This window comes from Pithys albifrons, chromosome 9, assembly GCF_047495875.1.
Source record: "Pithys albifrons albifrons isolate INPA30051 chromosome 9, PitAlb_v1, whole genome shotgun sequence".
Classification (NCBI taxonomy): domain Eukaryota; kingdom Metazoa; phylum Chordata; class Aves; order Passeriformes; family Thamnophilidae; genus Pithys; species Pithys albifrons.
Window position 1 is genome coordinate 13367781 of NC_092466.1, and position 20797 is coordinate 13388577.

The window sequence follows — 20797 nt, forward strand, 5'->3', positions numbered from 1 at the left end:
TGCTGTTCTTCCACCTTCTTGCAAAGTATCTTCCATCATCTCTCTGGGGAGAGTAATGTGCCTGTGGATACACACAGACATACCCCTGAGTCCTGCTGGAATAGAACAGAATTGCTCCACTGTGTGCTTTTGGCCAGGAGGTACACTTTACTTACTGAGAGAAGAGCCTGTGCCCCTTGGGCCATGGAGACTGCGGACTTTTGGTTTGCTACTTCCCTGAAACACTGTGCAGGTGTGAAACGCAGTGCCTGGACAGTGTGTGAGCCATGGTGGGCAGTGGAAATTGCTTTGGAAAGCGGTTGTTTTGGCCCTAAGCTTGCATAAGCTTTGGAAAAGATTTGTGAAGTTTTAGCTGTGATGCCAGTTTTTGGTTTGGCTTCCCTCTCCAGTTCAAGTCCGATGGCTGTAAAGTGATGCCACTTTACCAGAGGCTCATGTGTTCATGGGATAGTACTTTGACTGAAAAATCCTCTGTGGATATTATTTGGAAGCTGGAACCAAATTGCTTCATGTGCTTTTTGTGTGCATGCATTTTTTATGGGCTACCTAGAAAGAGTTTAACTTAAGTGGGTTTGTCCAACCCAAGAATCTCAAGGGAGTGCTGCAGAACTGTAATGGACAGCAGATTTTTCAGTGGATGAATTTGCATTATCTAGAGTAGGAACCTGATTTAGTATGTAGGAAGGTCTCTCCTGGATACAGCCGCAAAGAGGGGAAGCAACAAGTTCTTCCAAATAAACTGAGTTGATTTACTTCAGCTGAGGAGGATTCAGACCTATTTTCATAGCTGTTGCTTGCTTTATGTGTTAAAAATCAAAGGCATTGGCAACTTTAGTCCCTGCAAGGTTGTAGTGCTAATGCAAATCTAAAAACATGCCTGAAATTGCCAAGAATTCTGAACTGTGAGGGAGGTTTTAGTATTGGGCCCAAACCTGCTGTTCTTGTGCTTGGACAGTATCTCATACAAGGGATTTTGCAGAATAATGGTAAAACTGTGCTGAAAGCCTTTCTCCATTGGAGCGTGTCAAGGCTCAACATATACCTCCTGTGTTATCCCTCCTCTGTCTCCATTATCCCAGTGTTGGAAGCTCTCACCATAGCCTATTAGGTCTCCACAGAATGATATAAAACTCAGCCTTGGGAGCAGCCCACTTGTTTGTTAAGCTTATTCCAGGTTTTGTTTGCTGGAACAATAAAACACGGGCGAGTGGTTTGGCTGTGGGACTGTCCCCAACCAAAGCTTCAGCTCTGCCCTCACACAGACAGCAAATTCTCCAAGTGCCACTTTATTGACATGTTTCCTTTTATCAGTGATCGAGATCAGCCATTTTGGTTTTTTCCTGGAATATCTGTGTGAAAGTTAAAGTCCTCTGCAGGATTTTTCATGGGCTTCCTTCCCCAAAGCACCCAAGCCCCCAAAAGTTCAGGCATGACAATTCTGACAATGCTGTGTTGTCGCTCTCTCTTAATCATACTCAGCTTTCAATTATTTATACTGCCAGAAAATCGTGTGGGGTTCACACCCCCAGCCCTGAAACACAATTCTGCTTTTGTGCAGGGAATACAATCCTTCACTTTCATTAAGTGTACGGAGACCAAGATGAGAAGTGCCTGTTGTGTTCGCATCCCTTGGCTCGCGATGAGAGGAGCTGGTTGTTTTTGCAAACGTCATAAATAGCCCTGCAAGGGTTATGTGGAGTTTATTTACATTATTGCATTTAAGTGCAAATAGAAAATTGCCCAGACATAATGGAAAGTTTATTCAGGACTCTGTCAGGGCTCTTTTCCCTGTCACCTCGCCCCTTCTGGCTTTCTCCTCTTACAGGCTCAGATGTGGGAAGGCCGTGTCTGAAAGGAGTAGTAGCTCTTGGTCCTGTTACACCAGGGTTTGCTTACAGGATGCAAAAAAGCATCAATGCACATCTCTTCCACTGTGGCTTGTGCACAGTCCTGCTGCCATAGGAAAGGCTCCTGATCAGGCTCACCCTGGACTAATTTATGAACAGTGGGCTTCTTCTTCCCTGTAGCACCTGAATGACTGTCGTTTTCATCATCAGCATACCAAGTGTGAATTTGGCAGGTTGTTTTCCCCTTATTCCCTTCCTGCTTGCCTCTAGTCACAGCACAGTTCTCCTTTTCTGCAGCCAGAGTGGTTTCTTGTCTCGTGCAAACACAAGTATTCCCACTGCAGAACTGTCCTTTGCAATTTCCACTTCCCCTCCTTCAAGGGAAGCATTGAAGTGGAGCGGTCAGGGCAACAAAACCCACAGAGGAAACAGTGCTGAGCAGACGTGTGGTGAAGTCACGCAAAAAGCTGGAATAGTGATGTTCTGGGGGAAGCACAGTGTCCTGCATTCTCACCCCTGGAGGTCCTATTTGAACAACCTTCAGCTAAGCTGGGGAATTTGCTCCTCACCTTTTGTTTTCCATTTCAGAGGAGAAGTCTGGTTGGTAGGATCTGTGCAGGAAAGGGATGACTTGAACTCTTGCAGTATGTTGGATCCATTGGCACTGCCCTGGCTGGCAACCTGCTGACTCCACACCTGTCACTGAGCACTTACTCACACAAGTGCCCATAACTGAAGTTTTTTGAAGCTGTCTCATTTCACTGCTGGGTTAGCATTTGGGTTTCCCTGCCTGTGCCCAGGAAAAGCGCAGCAGAGTCGATGGTCTCCTAGTATGTCTGTGAGAGCAGGGTACCCTGGGAGCATTCCACAAGCATTCCAATGTCCAGACCCCAAGATCTTTATTTTGGGTGGGAGCTGCAGGTACATAGCAGCTGTCCCCAATGGTGCAAGTGTGTCCTTGGACATGGAACTCCTTCAAGTGCATCTGGGACCCTGTGAGGGTGCAAAGGCAGCAGAGACGAGTGGGGAGTTGCAGTCCAGTGAGGAGGTTCACACTTTACAGTGGAGCAAGTTGCTGACAAGTTCTTGGTGGCAGGAACTGTGAACAAGTTCACAAAGACCTAAGTGGAGACTCAGAAAAGCATCCTAGTGTGTTTAAGATAATTTCAGCAATTCTGCAGTACGAGCAGGGCTCTCTATTGAAGACATTCATGGAGCATCAGGGTTGATGCAGAGGTGCCTCTGATTCACCAGGTCAGTCAAGGGCAGATTTTAATTGATTTATTGGTGCTTTTGCAAACTGAGGTAACATCAGAGCCGTGTGCCTGGGCCCTGATGCATTTGTTTTTTAAAGGGTGTGCTAAGAAAACCAGTGAGACTTGCTGAGCTGCTACCTTCAGCCAGGTGTTTTGAGAAAGGTGAAGGACAAACCACAAAAACACTGAGAGTGAGAGGAAAATGCCAAATGGGAAGAAATTAGAAAGCAGACCAGGGAAAGACTAAGTAAAATGATAATAGGGAAGAAAAAATCTTTCAAAGGACTAAGGTGAGTTTAATGATTAAAGTTTTGTCTAACAGGGGATACATATTATCCACCTGGAGCAAAAAATTATTTCACAGACTTTTCTTTTTATCTGGTTAATCTCTGGCTTTTGACAGCCTGGTGAGTTGGGATGTTTGGGTGTCTCTGTGGTCTGGGAATCTTTGAAATTCAAGTCAAGGCTTGTGATGTGCTGCTGCTGTTTGAACAAAACTGGCACGTGTCTTTCTGGTGAAGAAAATGTGTTGTGGGGTGGCACAAGGCAAACATCTGCATCCTTGTAAAAAGTCCAGGTGATCTGGTAGTTTTTGTGTGTTGGTGACTTTTAGTGGAGCTTTGCAAAAACCTCTGTAGCCATGTCTGATACCTGTTGTGTTACTGTGCTGAAGGTTAGAGGGTGCTGGTTGCTTCCATGTAAGGGTAGGATTTAGCATTTGATGCTTCAGGAGTTGGCAGAGATTCATTTGTCATTGGGATCTGGGAATAAGGCAGATGGAGCAATAAACAGTGGTGTGCTCCATGAAGGTGGTCCCCAGGTATCCTCGTGTAAAGAGAAAAGTTTGCACAAGGTGTTTCCAAGGTGAAAAGGAGTCCTACAAATTTTGAGGCTCATTCTGGGTGTGGGATGGCCCTAGATTATACAGTTGAACAGGAGTGTGCTCTGGGCTGCCGGAGCATTAGGGCTGTCAGGTCCTGCCTGTTGTTGTTATGAAACCTCATGCTGAATCCTGTTCCACTCATAGGTCAAAATACATTTCATTGCCCAAGTGTGGAAATGTTTTTTGTGTAATTAGGAGCTGGGAGTCTGTGGTGTGGAAGGAGGAGTAGGGAACTTCTGGTGTGGCAGGAAGGTTATGTGGAAATATCCACCCATAAGATGGGGGCTATAATCAGCCCTCCTGGAGAAAGTTTATTCATTAATATTTGTAAAATGCTTTGAAGTCTTTGGCTGGGAGTCTTTTTAACAGAGCCAAATGTTACCTGTATTACAGTAGCTAAGCCAGACCTTAATGACCATGTTCCTTCTCCTCTCTCCAAGCCCCCAGCCATTTCTGACAGGATTTGATGAAGAAGTGAAACATCAGCAGAGTGACCAAAGAGAAGTGAAGTGCTCAGCAGAAATATAAATAGTGCTTTTTTTGTTGGGTTTACGTCCTGGTCCCATGGACTCTTGTGGTCAGGAATGGAATTTGCAGAAGGGACAAGGAGTTTATTTCCAGACCTGTACCATGTTATCGTATTTGGTAGCTGGTTTAGGGTCCCCTTGCGTTAGTGCTCACTGGTGCTCTTTGGGTGTTTAAAGTCAACCCAGCTTGTCTCCATGGGAGGTCACCAGCGTGAGACTGGCATGCTGGGATGGGAGGGAAACGTGGCTGTTGATGGAGTGCATGGGGAGGAGGGAAAAGACTTTGCTGGGGTGAAACAAGAAGGCCCCAGAGGAGGATGCAGGGGAGAGTTGGTTTGATGCACTGCTCAGCTCTGGCTTCCTGTAAATGCCCCTTGCTCCATGTCTCTCCATTTCTTACAGCATTGTCTATCCTCTGTCAATAACAGAGAAGCATTTGCCCTTTGTTTTGCTTAATGACTGGTGTCAGGAAGTGAGACTTGATGATGGCATTGGTGGCAGCTAGGGTCATTTTTTTTTGACTTGAAGGAAACAGAGTGGGTCCAGTCCATGCTCTGTCCCCAGAGTACCTGTGGATGAGATGGCAGCACAAAAGTAAGCAGATAAATGAATGTCAGGAGTCATGGTGTAAGAACATGTTCCAAAGAATGAATTAGTGTTACAAAAAATTGTCTGGGCTTGCATCCATTTGCTCTGGTTGGCAACTAGGAACAGCTCATTAGCATGACCTGGTGTGTGGTGTGTTCAGACACAGCCAATAAGTTTCCCAGCCAGCTCTGACACCCTGGCTTGTGGTGTATTCATTCCCTGGTCTCACCCAGGGCTAGGCTGGGATCGCTTCTTGCCCCTGGGACTGCATTGCTAATCATGTCCGAAGATCTGAAGTGCCCACACATGCCTTGGTATGGGGGAGGCTGCTCTGCACTGGGATGATGGCTCTCAGCTGGATGAAAAAGGAGATTTCTCCAGCCCAGAGGCAGAGCATGCTGTGTCGCCTGCACCTTGTAGCAAGGATGCTGGAAAGGTGGCTTGGCAAAACAGAGAGGAGCAGCATCTTTACCAGAAACCTGATGTTTCTAGTGATCCGTTGTCCTTCGAAAGCACCCCCTGATCAAGGAGCTTGCAGCCAAAGACTGACCCAGCCCTCGGCCCTAATCTCATCTTTCCTCCTACAGTCCAGTCCCTGGAAAGATGAAGCTCTCCAAGAAGACATTCCAGGGGGGTTTAATCACTGCACTCGCTCCAGCCCTGCTGTGCTTGTGGTCTAAGCACCTGCTGTTTCATTTAATTAGCAACAAATGGGAGCGTGGGTTGGGGGGAAGATAGAGCAGCACCCTGGTGAAGTATTTGCTGCGATGTAATGTATTTTATTTCAGGTTCGGAATGGAGGCCATGAGAAACATTTTCCAGAGGGCTCCATAAACCGCCTCTGTTCACAGGGTGATTATTTGAGGAGGGAGGGAAGTGTGGATTTAAATTGGTGCCGCTAATTTCTGCAAACAACCACATTATTTTTAATTCATACTCCAGACTCCCTCCACCCATGATTTGATGTTGGGAGCTGTGAATTTTCCACATTGTAACAAGGTCCCTCTATAAAAGAGAGCCCTTTAAATATATTTTAAAAAATTGATTTCAAATACATCAGGCTCTCAAGCCAATATTCAGACTGGAAAACTCCCTCTTTTCTTCCATCATGTTAATTTATTTGTATTTCAGTAGCACATACCAGTTTTGAATGGAGCTACATCTCTCTGGTGTTAGGGGCTAGAAAAACCTTGAGAAGCTGCAAGCCCTCATGAATATAACTAGAAGGAAATAATCCCTTTATTCATCATGATTAGTTAAGCTTGGGAGCTCCTTTGAGATAAATGTGTAATTTTGCCAGCAGTATTTTAGCAATGTAGGGAAGGGACATGGGGACAGCTGGGAAGGGAGACTTCAGGATTGAACCACTTGGGCTGGACAATGTCTGTTTCCTTGCCTTTGGGAAATCAGCAGCCAGAGCTTGGTGCAGGGAAGGTTATAGTCACCACTTCCATGTGTCCCAGCCCACCCCTATGTGGGGCTGTTTTTCTACACGAGGGTGGCAAGCGATCTCCTGTACTTCTGTTGTCCTTCCTAGGCTAAAGGCACATAATGTGTATTGGCCTTTTGTCTAAGAGCGGTTAAAGCACCGAAAGAGCTGCAAGAAAGAACACTGTATTTTTTTTTTTGTGGCCTTACTAAAGCAGAAGAGTTTTAGAGATTTGTGCTTTGGATTCCCTCTTCTGAAAGGGCGTTCATCTCCCATGGATTTCGAGAGGATAAAACTTAATTCATGACTGTCAGGTGTCCAGATGCAGCAGTGACTGTGGTCATGTCAAAACTCAGACTGATCATTTGGTTCTCACGGAGAGTTTTAGATTCAGTCCTAGGAATTGGGTTCTGCTCCAAGGACAGTAAAAGTTTACAGAAAATTCTCATCTTATGAGATCGTCACAATCTTGAACACCAGAAATATGGAAATTCTTGCTGTATATCTATCCTACAGGCCTTCAGTATTACAGTAGAGTATTTCTTTGAAAGGGATGTACAATGACCATGTAGTCCACCTGCCTGATCACTTCTGTGCTGACCAAAAGTTAAAGCAAGTTAAGGGCATTGTCCAAATGCCTTTTAAGTACTGGGAAGCTTGAGGCATTGACCACTCCTCTAGGTAGCCAGTTCCAGTGTTTGACCACTCTCTCAGTAAAGACTTTAAGCCAGTTTGCAGTTACTCATTGTTACATAATCCTTGTATGCTCACTGCTCTAAGTGTGGCACCTTAATAGCTCCTGCAGACTTACCAGCTGGGAGGGCAAGTGTAAGAGAGGTTTCCCTGGGAAGGAAATTTTGTTGTGCCTGAAAATCCAGTGGCATCATGAAGAAAAGTCACCTTTGCATGAAGTGCCAAAGCATGGAAAAGAGAGTCTTTGCGTCCTAGAAATAATTGATTTTGCAGAAATTGGCTCCTTCTCTTTGCTTTTCGTTTCATTGTTTTTTCATCTGTTTGCAAGCACACAGGGCACTTGCACATGTCCCAGAACTGTCAGACTCCTGCAAATCACTCTAATGCTAAGAATCAACTCCATAAGCCTCCAGCAGTATCTCTTCCTCATCTTAGTTTTTCCTTCTTTCTCTGTGTTCCTGTCTGATGATAGAAATAGGTTCTTTCTGCATGGTTCAAATATGGAAGCAATACCTCGAGGGACACATTCAGACTCAGGATATAAAGTCTGGAGTTCTTTTTCTACCTTTGACATTTGAGAGATGCTTTTAAGTAGATGAGATACTATTACAGTGTCAGCCCATCTGTCAGCAGAAGCATTGATGTATGAATCCTATTCCTTTGCTCATTTTAACAGAAAGGCAAGTGAAGCTGTCTGGTGGTTTGCCTTGCTTCGTGCCTCAGGACGACTAAGAAGGGAAATTTGTTTTCATTTTCAAGGCTCTGTTGTACTTGCAGTGTTTAATGCTGTTCAGTCCCACATGCAGGCAAGCAGATTGCCTGCCTAAGCTGCTCTTGCAATTCCCCTTGTAATGGAGAACAGCCCCTTTGCCGGCCCTTTCACCTGCTGGCACTTGTTTTCGAAACATGAGCATCTTCCTCCAGGTTAATATCCTTCTCCAGGTTGATACTAATCTGCAAGGTTCAAAGCAGGGGTGAGATTTCAAAGCCTCCTTAACCATATTGGATCTGCAGTGTAACGCTCAGGCCGTGTTGAAAGCCCGTGTGTTGAAGCCCATATAATCACATCTCTGCACCTGTTCCAGTGGAGAAAATTTCTTCTGAGTTTTATTTCTTAAGCCGCTCTCAGGTTTTTTCCGTTTCTGGCTGGTGCAATGTTCTCCTGTATCTGACCTCATGGAGAGACATGCAGCAGCTCCAGATTAGGGCAATGGAAGCCCTAATTAAGCATGAAAACTTTTCATCTGAGTTGCTGGCAAACAGCAGCTCCTGCACTGGCCATGGGAGTGCAGTTTCTGCCCTCCCATGCCTTTTCAGTCCATATTTGATAATGAAGGAAGGTTACCAGTAGCTGTACTTCCAGGAGGCTGGTGTCTTGCTTTCTAATGGAAAACAGACCATTCTGTGCTCTGAAATTTTTCTTACTCTTGGCAGGGTAATATGTGTAACCTAAGTTTTGAAGTTGCTTGTGCCCTGGTAGAAAGCAATTGATATGTTGCTCTTCCTCCCACCTCCTCCTCTCATCACTTCTTTCTTGCTATCTTTTTTTCTATTCATTTAATTAAACTTTTATGCTAGGCTCTGCAGACAGCTGAAGTGGCAGCTCTCTAGACCTGATCCCTTACAGCCATAACACTGATGCACTAAAGGCAGATCAGATAAAGAACCCTATAGATGACACAAGGATCATGTGGGCTTACAAAACCAACAGCCAGGTCTGACACTGCAGTGCTATCAGACAGCTTGACTGCTGCTCATAAGGGAATTCCAGGGCCTGGCTGTGGCCTGAATTTCTTTGATGCAAGTTACTCTTTTCCTGGATGTTTTCTGTGACAAAGAATTATTGTCCAATTTCAGGGGGGATCTGTGAAATGTTAATTCCCTGCCTGAGCCAGGGGGTATGGCAGAAGAGAGCTGTGTGGTACCTGCAGCTTGTTGGTTAGGCTTGGACTTCCCAGCACTTTTGTGAGGATGTTTCCACAATCTAGGCATTCTTCTGATGTCTCTTTATTGTGGCTTTGTGTGATGGAGAGGACAGAATAGACAAGTGTAAATTTACAGGGAGCATGAAAAATTGCCCTGGATGCATGCACAGTGCCTAGCAGGGCACAAATGACTGTTGTGTTTTTTGCCCTGCCTGTCTGCCCCATCCAGCTTCTAAAGCTGGTCACAAGATGTGAAAAGGCACAGAAATCTGCATCTTCACTGGTCTTGTCCTGGATGGACATTGGCCTGATCTTCAAAGCACTTTCTTGCCCTCAGAAATGTTTGGGAAGAAGCTGCTGGATGGGATGAGTTGTGGCTTCTGATTTCCTGTGGCTTGCTTTCCCAAGCACCCTCTCCTTGCATCACCCAAGCACATGTTGCATCATATAATCCCTGTGTATCGTTCAGCTGGCCACTGTGGGTTACATGTGTGGCCAGGCAGGCTGGAGAACACTTGTGTTTTCATTTTACAGCTGAGTGCATGGCTAGTTATGTACAAACTGTTCCTGATGCTGCACTGCTCCTCATGTTATTGGAAGAGCATCTGCCAGAGGAGAACAGGCTTGGATGCTCACTGGCAAGGTGGACATGTAGCCAATTGCCTATGGAGCAACTGGTGCTGGTGTTCAAACCATGTGGCTCTGTGGCTACCCTTGGCTTAAAGCTCAGGAAGCCACTGCCCCAACAGGGTCAGGCACAACAGCTCTGGCCTTCAAGGCAGCTCTGTGTTGCCTGTGGTAGGGAACAGTGTACTGTGTGCCTTTTGCACCTGGCACTGCTGACCAGAGTCTCGCTGTCAGGTCTTGCAAATGCCACCAGGCAGGGATACAGGCTGGAAACCTCCTGAGGGGAGGATGGAGCTGGAAGGAGTCCCTTTTCTCCTGAATACCAGCATCTGATTCCATGTGCTGTTTGTCCATCACAATTTGTAGCAGTTTTATTGTCCGCAAGTTTGGAAAAGTCATAGCCCCAGAAGCGTTTCTTGACAATGTGCCTGCACCACTTAAAAGCTACTGAGATAAAAAAAGACAAAAATATCCCCTACTGTTGTCAAAGACCTCCATCGATGCTTTTAATACCCTGCCAAATATTACATGTGATTAGTTGGTATAATACACAGAATACCATCTGGTCCATAAGCTACACATCCAGAGATGGATGATTATTATCTGAATGAAAATCCTGGAGTAACGCTCGAGCATGTGGAGTGTAACTTAGAGGCCCTGTAAACACTTGGAGTGCCCACTCGACTCCGAGCAGTACACGCGCAGCCGCCATGGCTGCTGTCCAAACCAGTCTACTTTCCCAGGGTTTGCTTTCATTCTCAATTAAATTAACAAGGCTCCTCAGGCAGACTTGTACTTACAAGACCAAGGTTTTAGCCCCAGCCTCCCTTCTTAGGGTGCTGGGTTGTGTTTGTTCTACAGGACATGTTGTCCCTCCTTCCAGTGGAGTCCTCCGTCATGTTTTGGTCCATCTATACAGCCCTTTGGGACAGCTCTGCAGGTCCCCTGTGTTCCTCCTTCTGGGCATGGGCTTTATGAACCCGTGTTACTCAAGTTCCCCTTTTGTGTTTAAAGAGAGAATGTTGTTCATGCCATGTGTTGGGGCAGGGGTTGGAAGGAGCTGGCATGGGTTTGAGTGTGCAGCAAAGGTACTTGCATTGTGTGATTGTGCTAATGATGGAAGGTGCCTTTAAAACCGCTTTTCTGATACCCATGGACTTTTTCTCCCCTACCTAGAAATAATTCTACAGAGAAAAACCTTTTGCCATTGCAATAGGCACCAGTAAGGACAGGTTGTTGCAAGACGAGGTTTGTTCTTACATCATATTCTAGCATGTAAATACTTCCTGCACTGCAAGCCCAGCTGGGCAACCAATGCTTTGGAGTCTGTCCTTCCCACACACTGAACACCTTTGCTGTCCCTACATGCTAGATGAGCATCCTGGGGAGATGCTGGCATGGCACCCGAGGCCAGGCAGTGTCTGAGCTGAAGGGCCCATGCTGGGGCTGGCAGCTGGCTCTGAACTGTTGGAACCTGCCTGTCCTGCTTGCTTACCTCCCTGGAGTCCTGGAGCAAGGTATCCGTTACATGTGCAGCTCTGTCTGTCTGCTCAGGCAGTGGGATTTGTTGTCTGTACTCCTTTCTAAATCCCTCCAAAGACGAGATACACACGTGTTTGGAACCAGATATGCAGGCAAAACATCTCAGGGTTTGGAGAGAGGGAGAAAAGAAGACAAAAGAGTCTCCTCCCAGCGTGGAGTTAAAACCTGTGGTTATGTTGTGCTTGGCACAGTTTCTTCATTGTACTGAGCTGGGTGGTTGCTCTCCCCTTCTCTCCAGAGCTACAAGAAGTGTCCTATGGACATGAGTAGATACCATTTCAGATGGAGTTACTGAAATAAAATGTACCATTGTGTTCAGAGCTATTGTTTCTGTTTCCAATATTGAAGTGACTCATGGTTTCCAGGGGACACTATATCAAGCAGAGCTAACAGGCTGTAGAGAAGATGTAGATTATGAAAACAGAGAGATTAAGTTTCATACCTTTGGAGCTAACGTCTTACCTCTCTCATATCAATGTATGCAGGGGGGAGTCTTGCAGACTCACAAAACTACCAATTTAAGTAAGAGTGTGTTTTTAACAAGGTTTTGTTAAAACTGTGGTCACCGCTGTGTGAACAACAGAGGACTCTCTAAGGATGAATTCTGTGATTGCAAGTTCAAGGACCATCCGGTGTATAAATTGGGTTTCAGAGCGTTTCTGTGCCAGGCTTTGCACCAGTTCAAACAAAATCACATGCAAAGATGGGATCTGGCTGGGTAGTCAACTCTTACCACTTTATAAGAGAGAGTAAGGAAAGGTGCACTGTGTAGCAGGTGTGATTCTCCATCCCTTGACACCCTCAGTACTTTTAGGGGCTGCCTGAACCCAGGAGGAGTCACGCTGGCACACAAAGGGCCCCTTAAATGAAGAACTCACAAGATGCATTCTAAGTCTATCATGTTGTGGAGCAGATCAGGAGTTTTGTTCCTTGGATGATCTGACAGCACTGAACAAAACAGGCAAAACCAAACCAGCCTGTGCATCATGGTGGCAACATCTAGTGTGTGTTTTTGCTAGCAGCAAGGGTGCAGTTAATAGCAGCACCCTGTTAATGGCTCCGAGCTGCTTTTAGGATGCTCCCTCCAGCACCCTGCTTGCAGTTTGATGCTGCTGTCAGAGGTTTCCTAAAGATCAGAGGGTTTGAAGCCCTGCAGGCATCCACCAACCCACCCAGCCTTTGGGCTGCTCTGAGCTGCTCCACCTGCACAAATTCAGGTAGGATTTAGACACTTGTACCCTTTCCATTGTAAGGCCTTTGGAATGGCTCAGTAAGTCCACCAATAAACCCTAAAATATCACTGTATTTCAATCATTGTATTGAAAGGCTTGAGATTTCAAGAAGTGTGGAAGGTAAATATTTTTTTAAATTCCCAGGTAATGAAGGAAGCAGTGATTAATGGAAAAGACCTTCTTGCTTTGGTCCCTTTCAGTGAAGCTCTTGGAGTTGCTGTTGTGTTTAAAACTGCAACCTCTGCTCTGATGGAGCTGCCAGATCCAGTTCTGTTGCTGTCTGAAGGCCTGCTGTCAGGTCCTGCTCCCCTCAGTGTCCAAGGGCACTATGGCTGCAGCATGTGTCCCTGGAGCATGCTGGTCTCTTGATGCTTATGCACAGTCTGAAGAAACATTTGAAACCTGTGGGTTTTGTAAGGATAAAAAAGTTGTGGGATGTAAGGAAGGATGCTCTTCTGTTGATGTTAGTTCTTTTCAGCCAGGATTTTCACTGTGACCTGCAGTGGGCCTTTTAGGGCATGCCCAGGTTGTGCAGTCTCAGCATGTGGGCTGTCTGTGGCCAGCTGTTGGGAAAAAAAATGGCAAAATGCTTGCAGCCCATCACAAAATTATGTGCCTTTCTTAGAAGCTAATTGACCTGCTGGGACATGGCATCAGCATGGCTCTGACATCTCTGCATGACCCTGCAGTGCCACACAACTGCAGCATTCATCTCTCTGTGCCTCTCTAAAACAGGAGTTGTGGTATGGCCTTACTTCCCAGGGATGGTGTTGGGACAAATCCACTGTAGCTACCAGAGCAACAGGGGACATAAAATTACCATGGACAGATGGAGAAGTATGAAGTAGCCTTTGTCTAAGCATCTTCCAGGGTGGTTAAGTTGGATGAGGCCAGTCTAATTTAGCACTGGGGAAAGAAAATGCTTCTGGCAGGAGAATTTCAATAGCTGCTCTATGAAAGGACAGTGTGGGCTTTCTGAGAATCTCTTCAGAGATGCACCAAGTGCCTCTGTTATCCCAAACCAGCATCTCCAAATGTTTTGCCAGTCTGTGTTAGCCACAAATGCTGGGCTAGTTCTGCAGAGCCTTTAGAGAAAGCTGCATTTTTCTATGAAAAATACTAAATGTCTCAGCTGGGAAACAGCATTCCCTGTTTTGATGGATCATGTTGGGGAAAGACTTCCAGTCTCTGCTCCCCACTTCTTCTCCCCTGGCTGTTTTACTTGGATGCTGAGAGGTTTGTAAGGTTTCCAAGATTTTTGCTGGAAATTCTCAGACCTGAGAAAGGCATTTTCCCTTTGGGGATTACACCATACTGTAAATGTCTGTTCTCTTTTTTTTTTTGTATGCATTTTCCTGCTTTTGTTTGACTTTCTCACTGATCACACTATATTTAATTCAGAACATATCCTATAATGCTGTAATTGTCAGGCATGTCAGCTAGTTATATGGACAATTTTTGCTGTTTTTTTTTTCTTTCAAAATAAAAGGAAAACAGTTCCTGCTGCTGCTTTTCAGGGATTGAGTTATTGCACTTCTGTTGCATGCTGTGGCATCATGTAGCTTCACAAGAGAGCCAATATCACTGACTGCCTGATGCAATTATTTCTATTGCATTGCGAAACCTGTTATTGCTTTAGGAAGAGATGGAGTTTCACCTCCTTCTGCTGTGTAAGATGTCAGTTATACATCTGAGGGACTAACAGATGGGCTGTGCTGTTCCATGTTCTCACTCAAAGTTCTCCAAGTAGTTTGCAAACTTTTGCTAGTTGATGTTATGCTCGGAATAGTTCTGCTCTGGCCAGTTTTGAAGGTGTGGGAGTTAGGCAGACCTCCTGCTGTCTTGTGTCTGTGAGAGTGAATTTGTTTGTTGTTCCTTAAAGAGGGTGAAACAGAGGAGAAATAGAAAGAAGTTCAGTGTGACCCACATTCTAGAGAAAATTCTCTAACAGCTGTATCCGGCAGAGGGATCTGTCCCAAGGGCAGTGGTTTCACTCCCTGCCATGCATGTCCTTCCATCACTGATCTCAGCAGGTATGGTCCTGAACTGGAGTAAATCAGGTCCTTCCATTCACATCATGAATGCTCCACTGATTAATCTTAGCAGAAAACCTATCCTGAAATCAAACCATTGAAGAAGTGATCTTCTCTAGACCAGTGTATAGAAGGTGAATCTGTGGAGATGGGCTCTTGTGTTTTCCACTCTCTTGCTCAGGGGAATATGCTACAGATGGACAAACCCACAAATGAGAGAATATGCATATCTGAAAACCACTGACAATAGTGCTTATATTTCCTTCAGTTTTGCTGGGTTTAGATGAGTACAGTTCCTCTGAATGTAGTCTCTGACTACTGCTCTGAGGCATAAGACTCAGGGCCTTTGATGGAGAGCAGGATCCCTTTTTAAATTTCATGCCATCTACCTGAGATCTGTCTCACATTGTACAGGTGCAAAAGCAGAGACAGGACCAGAGATTTATTCATGGGAAAACTCTGCCAGATGACAGAATTCAACCCAATTCTGGCCATTATTTTTCTTGCAGATCATGTGGCTTATGATTCAAAATATAGCTGAATATAGCTGATGATGCTGAAACCATCAGTCCTGTCAGTGAGCAGCACAGCTGGTTTTCAGCTTCAAAATGAAAGGAAATTGCTGCAACTCTTCAGGGGTTTAATTAATAACTCCTATTCTGGTATCTTACCTTCCCTTCTCATCTAAACTTTCATTATCTGCCTTAGGGACTTTCAACCTTTTCTGATTTGCAGATGCCCTTAACCAACCCTTCCTGCTGAGGGTGTGAGTTCCGTCCTCACTAGTTTCAGATTCCTGGTAGTATCTTTGCTTTTCTACCAGTTTCTTTGGCAGACTCTAAGTGTGCACACAACCTCATACATGTACAGGTGCCTCCTCTCCTCTTCCCCATCTCCCAGCTGGCTATAGCCCTTTTCTTCCAGCTTAGGGACTCCGACCTCAGATCAGCCTTGTGAGAAGGGATCACTGAGAGCTGGGGTCACCATGTGCCTGATGCTTGGCTGTCTGCATGTACTTTATCTTTCAAGTCCAGCAGTGGCTAAATTAACATTATCGTTTGCTTGCCTAATTTTATTGAAAAACTCATTTTCTGATGACCACTTGAAAACAGAGAAGCTAATATACATCTTGGCACTCAGTATAGGAAGAGCTGTAGTCTTGGGATCACTTGAGTGACTAAAAGTAAGGTGGCAAACTCACTGGGGTTTCTGGAGACACCTTTCAAAAATATCTGCTGCTCTTGGTCGTGGTTTGATTTCCATTTGCAGTTTCTCTGGCACACAAGTAAATTAGATGCTGGAAGCAGAGTGAGGCCTTGTCTCTCTCTGCAGAAGGTCGAGTCCATCATTTTGCAATGGTGGATGTTGTTTTGCTGACCAAACTAACTGGTTTGGATGAAAGTTGTTCTCAGGATGTTTAAATTTCCCGTCATTGCAGTGCTGACCTACTGCGGAGCTTTGTTTTTAACTGCACATGGCAAACCTACATCCACTTGAAAAGGAACCAGTAAGGTACCCACACTACAGATTATGTGGGTGTCCTCATTTGCTTATTTTAAGAGGTGTGGAGAACTTTGCTCTTCTCATTGTAGGAGTTAAAACTACTGCAAGGAAGGAAGAGAAGGAACTAATAACCCAGCAGGATCCCAGCTAGAGTGTGCAGTGTAAGGCATACATGGAGGTCAGGTAACTGTCTCAGTAGATTAATTTCAGAGAGTTGTATTTGATATAAATTTCCAAAACCTCAAGACCAAACAAGGAACAAAGTTCCTGCTGGCAAATGGTACAGGGTCAAACCGTTGAACAGTTTATACATTCATGTCCCCTGCACTGGTTGGTTTATAGCAGAGTAAAATTTTCTCCTGCTAAAGAGAAGTCACCCTTAGTCTCAGGTGTTATAAGTCCCTATATCTACAACAGAAAGAAATGTGCTTTTATGAAAATTTAACCAAGATATGTAAAATATAATAAGTAAATAGTTATCAAGAAGATGCTTGGCTTCTCATCCTCAGAGGTGCTCTTGTAGCATCCCAAGGGGTGCTTGTTGTTCTTTGTTAAGGTTTTTAACCAGGTGTTACCATTACAAGACAGACAAGGGGTGGAATCTTATTTTCACAGCAGAACTGATGTGAAGTGACCACAGATGCCACCAGCTGTCAATTGCTGGGCCCAAACTGTTCTTATGTGTAGGAGCATCTCTTTCTTCACAGCATATTTGCATTCTTAGGGAAAGTGGCCTCCAGCAGAAGAGATGAGAAGGAAGATGCTCAGGGAAGTTGTTGAGTTGTAACCATGAAGTTTTCCTATTTTATTTTTACAAGTCAAGTGATTTCATGGTTATGAACAAATAGAAAGGAGTGGAGTGAGCCAGTGCTCTGAGTCTGTTTTCATTTTAATAAGGAGTAGCTCACATGAGTAATACCCTTGATTTTTAATGGGATTAATCATACTGATCATCTTCTGACAACTGTAAGAAAGTCATAATCTGGACCACAAGGTTTACAGCAGGTCTTTTAAATGATTAAGTTTAGTTCAGGAGCAACAAGGAAGGTGCTTGGAGCAGAAAGCAAAACCCTGTGCAGAACTTGGGTATGAAAGCTGTTGACAAACCCAAAGCAGTTCAGAAAGACAAAGCCTGGAGAGGTGATTTTGTGGTGAGTTATTTGTGGACATGCATCTGCTGTGTGAGGAGCAGGAGTGGGATGTGTTTGTTCAGCCTGACTCTAAACATGCTGCCTGAATATATGCAAAGCTCACTTCCCGGTTTCCATATACCCTCCCTGTTTCCAAACGGATCTTCTACCCTGTGATACAGGGCCATGGTAACATGTTTCTTCCTGCTCATCACACCAGTCATACAATTGGGAGGTTCCTCTGTGGTGGGATTCACATATTAATACTTGTAAGCAGATGAACTGAACTCCTCCAGGTTTGGCAAAATGCATTGCCCACCTGTGTTTTCTTGTCTGCCCAAAGCCAGCTACAGCCTAATTCAGTCCTTTGGGGCTCTGCATCCAGACTTCTATTTTTCTTTGTGCCGGGATGGTTTTACTCCGGGTAGCAGAATTACTTTGTCCCTAAGTTAACTGTCATATATCAAAAATGTGAGCAACAGCTTGTGGAAACTGCCCGTGTCTAAGCAGAATAACCTGGGGCATTAAATGAAGGTGTTTTTTTCATCAATCACATGTATATTTGTAATAATAACAAGAATTATTTCCTTTACTGGAAAAACTTTTGTCACAGATAAAAGTTTTTGACTTTCAGATGCTCTGCAGACATCTAATTAGGTGAACTGAAAATCTGTTTATTGGTATTTGTATGTTAATCATGTGAGGAAAGTGGTGTGCCTACCAGGAGGAGTTTCAGTACTCTATTCCCAGCTGCTCCATTTTTCTCCGCTCATCAGAACTTGTCTAAGTGGGGAAGTTGAATGTTGGCTCAGAACACCCCATCACCTCTGGGAGATTTGAGATGTTTCATTCAGGTCCATTGGTGTGTTGGGTTTTTTTTCCCCTGAATCTGTCTCTTCCTCATCTTCCACCTTGAATCCTTTCCTGCGGGCAGGAGGATACAGAATCCTGCTTTTCTAGGATTTTAGATCTAACTTGCGCTGGCTTTGAATGGCAGAACTGGGTGCAGGAAAGTGCTGAGGAAGAGTCTGTGCTTCTGCTACACTTTGTAACATCTAGAAGGGTTTCTGGCATGGCAGAACTGAAGAGCAGCCATTGCCTTCTGGTCTGTGTTGCAGGTTCTCTGTGCAGTTCAGACTCATGTGTATGGACGTTGTCATGCTGGGAGTATGTTTTTAAGGCATTGATGAGAACAGTTGGGCATGGAGGCAGGGGTGTTACTGCTGGGGTGCTGTTATGTCCTTGCTCAGGTCCTTTTCATGTCCGTTGTGTTTTCCATGTTATGCCAGAGATTCATTCCAGACTCAACACATTGGTCCAGGGACCAATCTACACACCAGAAGCAAGTGGTCTGTGGGCAGGGAGTTGAAGAGGGACTGTAACACTCCTGCAGGGATGCCCAACCTCACACTTCTCCGTGGGTGCCCAGTCTTGTATGGCCTTTTAAAGGAGCAGCAACTTTATGCCTTGTCTTAAGTTTTGCACAAACATGTGCATGGCTTCCCACTGGGATATCACCTCATACATTGAAGAAGATAAGAAATCTTCCATATTTCCTGGAGATTTTACATTGGGACAGGCTGTGTCCCCATGAATTTTGTTGATGGTCTCCTAAGTGCCTCTATCTCTCCCAGCTCCCTGCCATCCAGACCCTCCCAATGGAGGCGAGAGATGAGGTTGAAAGTATAGTCTAGGAAAGGCTGGCCAAACTCTTCCAGCTGCAGTTTATTGTATCTATTTTGCTGATATCCACCCTTTAGATAAATAGCACAAAGTTATACATGTTGTGAGTCTCTTGATGTGGTTAAAAAGGCTTGTATTAGCCAAGCTAATCTAACTCCAAGAATAACCATGGGAATTTGACTGTATCGGTTCCAGCTTGAATCAGTCACCACGTAGTAAAGTGAGAATTGCCTTCCTGGCTAAAAGCATTGCAACAGTGAAGCTTCAAGTCAGTTAGTGGGGATTCCCTCCCCCTCCTTTTGTGTTTTGTTTTGTTTTGCTTGCTTTTCTCCTTTGAACAAAACCCTTGCCCATGCCTGACCTCAGACACCCGGAGCTCTACCTACAAGAAAACAAAATTTCCCATTTTCAGTAAGAAACATGTCTCTGTAGGCAGAAAAGCAAGTCAGCTAGCAATCCGCAAAGCTACGGTCTATTTATTTGCCAGGCTGACTCCCTGATGGGGAAACATGTGGGATCTTTTAACTACTTCTCCTGCACAGATGTTTCTTCTACTCCCAAGTTTCCTCTTGATCTTTGGTTTGCTGTGCCATATGGTGAAAATGCTGGAGATTTTCTGTGCGGCACAAGAGGAAAAGGATTCTGTGGGCTTAAAACAAAAACAGTAAAAAGTTAGAAAAATAACTCTGACTGTTTTTTCCCCAAGTTAGCAAAAAAATATTTTTACAGGGAAATCTGTTGAGTTAGCAAAACCACTGTTAACTTGCACACCCTCACTGTTGGACAAGTAGCACTGATGAGATGAAATGCAGATTGAAGAGCATCTCTTCCCCTCCCAGCTTTTGCTGCTACTTTGGCTATTTGTGTTGATGCGGTTCAGGTGAGGAGGTAGGGGTTCTGCAAGGACAAGTAGGATGACTGCTTGCTTTTCCTTCTTTACCTTCCTTAGAGGCCACAGGGGCTGTGGACTGTGTTTTGAAAGACGTCTCTTCTGGTCTGTTGGAAAGGAGCCCCAGGGCTGGCAGGACCTTTGGAGTTCCCCCTGCCCAAGGGAGCTGGGACTTCTGTATAGGGAGGGGAGTATTGAGCATTGCACCATACATCTGACAAGTGGGGGAAATAAAATAGAATGTGAAGATTTGGATGTTTTTCTTGGCAGCATCACATGCTGAATGAGAGCAAAAGGTTGCAGAGGGTGAGCGGGAGGGCAGTTTTAAGGACTGGAGTCAGTCTCTTTTCAACAGGTCTGTGAAGATGCCACTGGAGCAGGTGCATCTTTCCTTTCAGTCTCAGGTTGTGCGTGGCCTTTCAGCTGGTCTTCAGCCTCAGTCCTACTGGTTCATCCAGTCTCATCACCCAAACAGATATTATAGAGTTCATTTAGGAATGTCAGATCAGCAAGCTTTCCTAGGCTTGTTTCCATGCAAAGTCACTGGTGGGCATGCATGCCGAGCATGGCCATTAATTATTACCTGTTTGAGCTCCTCCGGTTGAAAGCTGGTTGCAGGTCTGCAGCAAACCAGGATCCTGAGCCTGGATGGCCCTTAGGGGTGTGTTAGAAACAGATGGCTGTGGTGGGCTGGGTTTGGAAGGTGGTGGGGCAAGATCTTAGCTGCTGTGGGTGAAACTCTGGTTCACATATGCCATAACCATGTGCTGAAGGGTGCTTGTCATGAGCCCACTTTGAGCTGTGCTTTCTGGCCATTCATGGGGCTGGTGTTCTCTGGGATGCTCTGCTCTCTGAGGCCTTCCTCCCTGGTGCCTTTTCTCTGTTGCTGTCCTCCATGTGGGGACTGCAGTGGAAGGTATTCCCCAAAACTCCATCTCCTCTGTCTCCCTGAGAGAACAGGAGTGCTCTTTCTTACTGGACTTGGGCAGTGGGCAGTGTCTTGCCAGAAA

The 20797-nt window shown here is 45.1% G+C and overlaps 1 protein-coding gene across 3 annotated transcripts in view; it reads left to right on the forward strand.

Annotated features, from left to right (window-relative positions):
* SH3PXD2A (SH3 and PX domains 2A) overlaps positions 1 to 20797 on the forward strand; it is a 245191-nt gene that overhangs the window by 51507 nt on the left and 172887 nt on the right. The window lies entirely within an intron of this gene.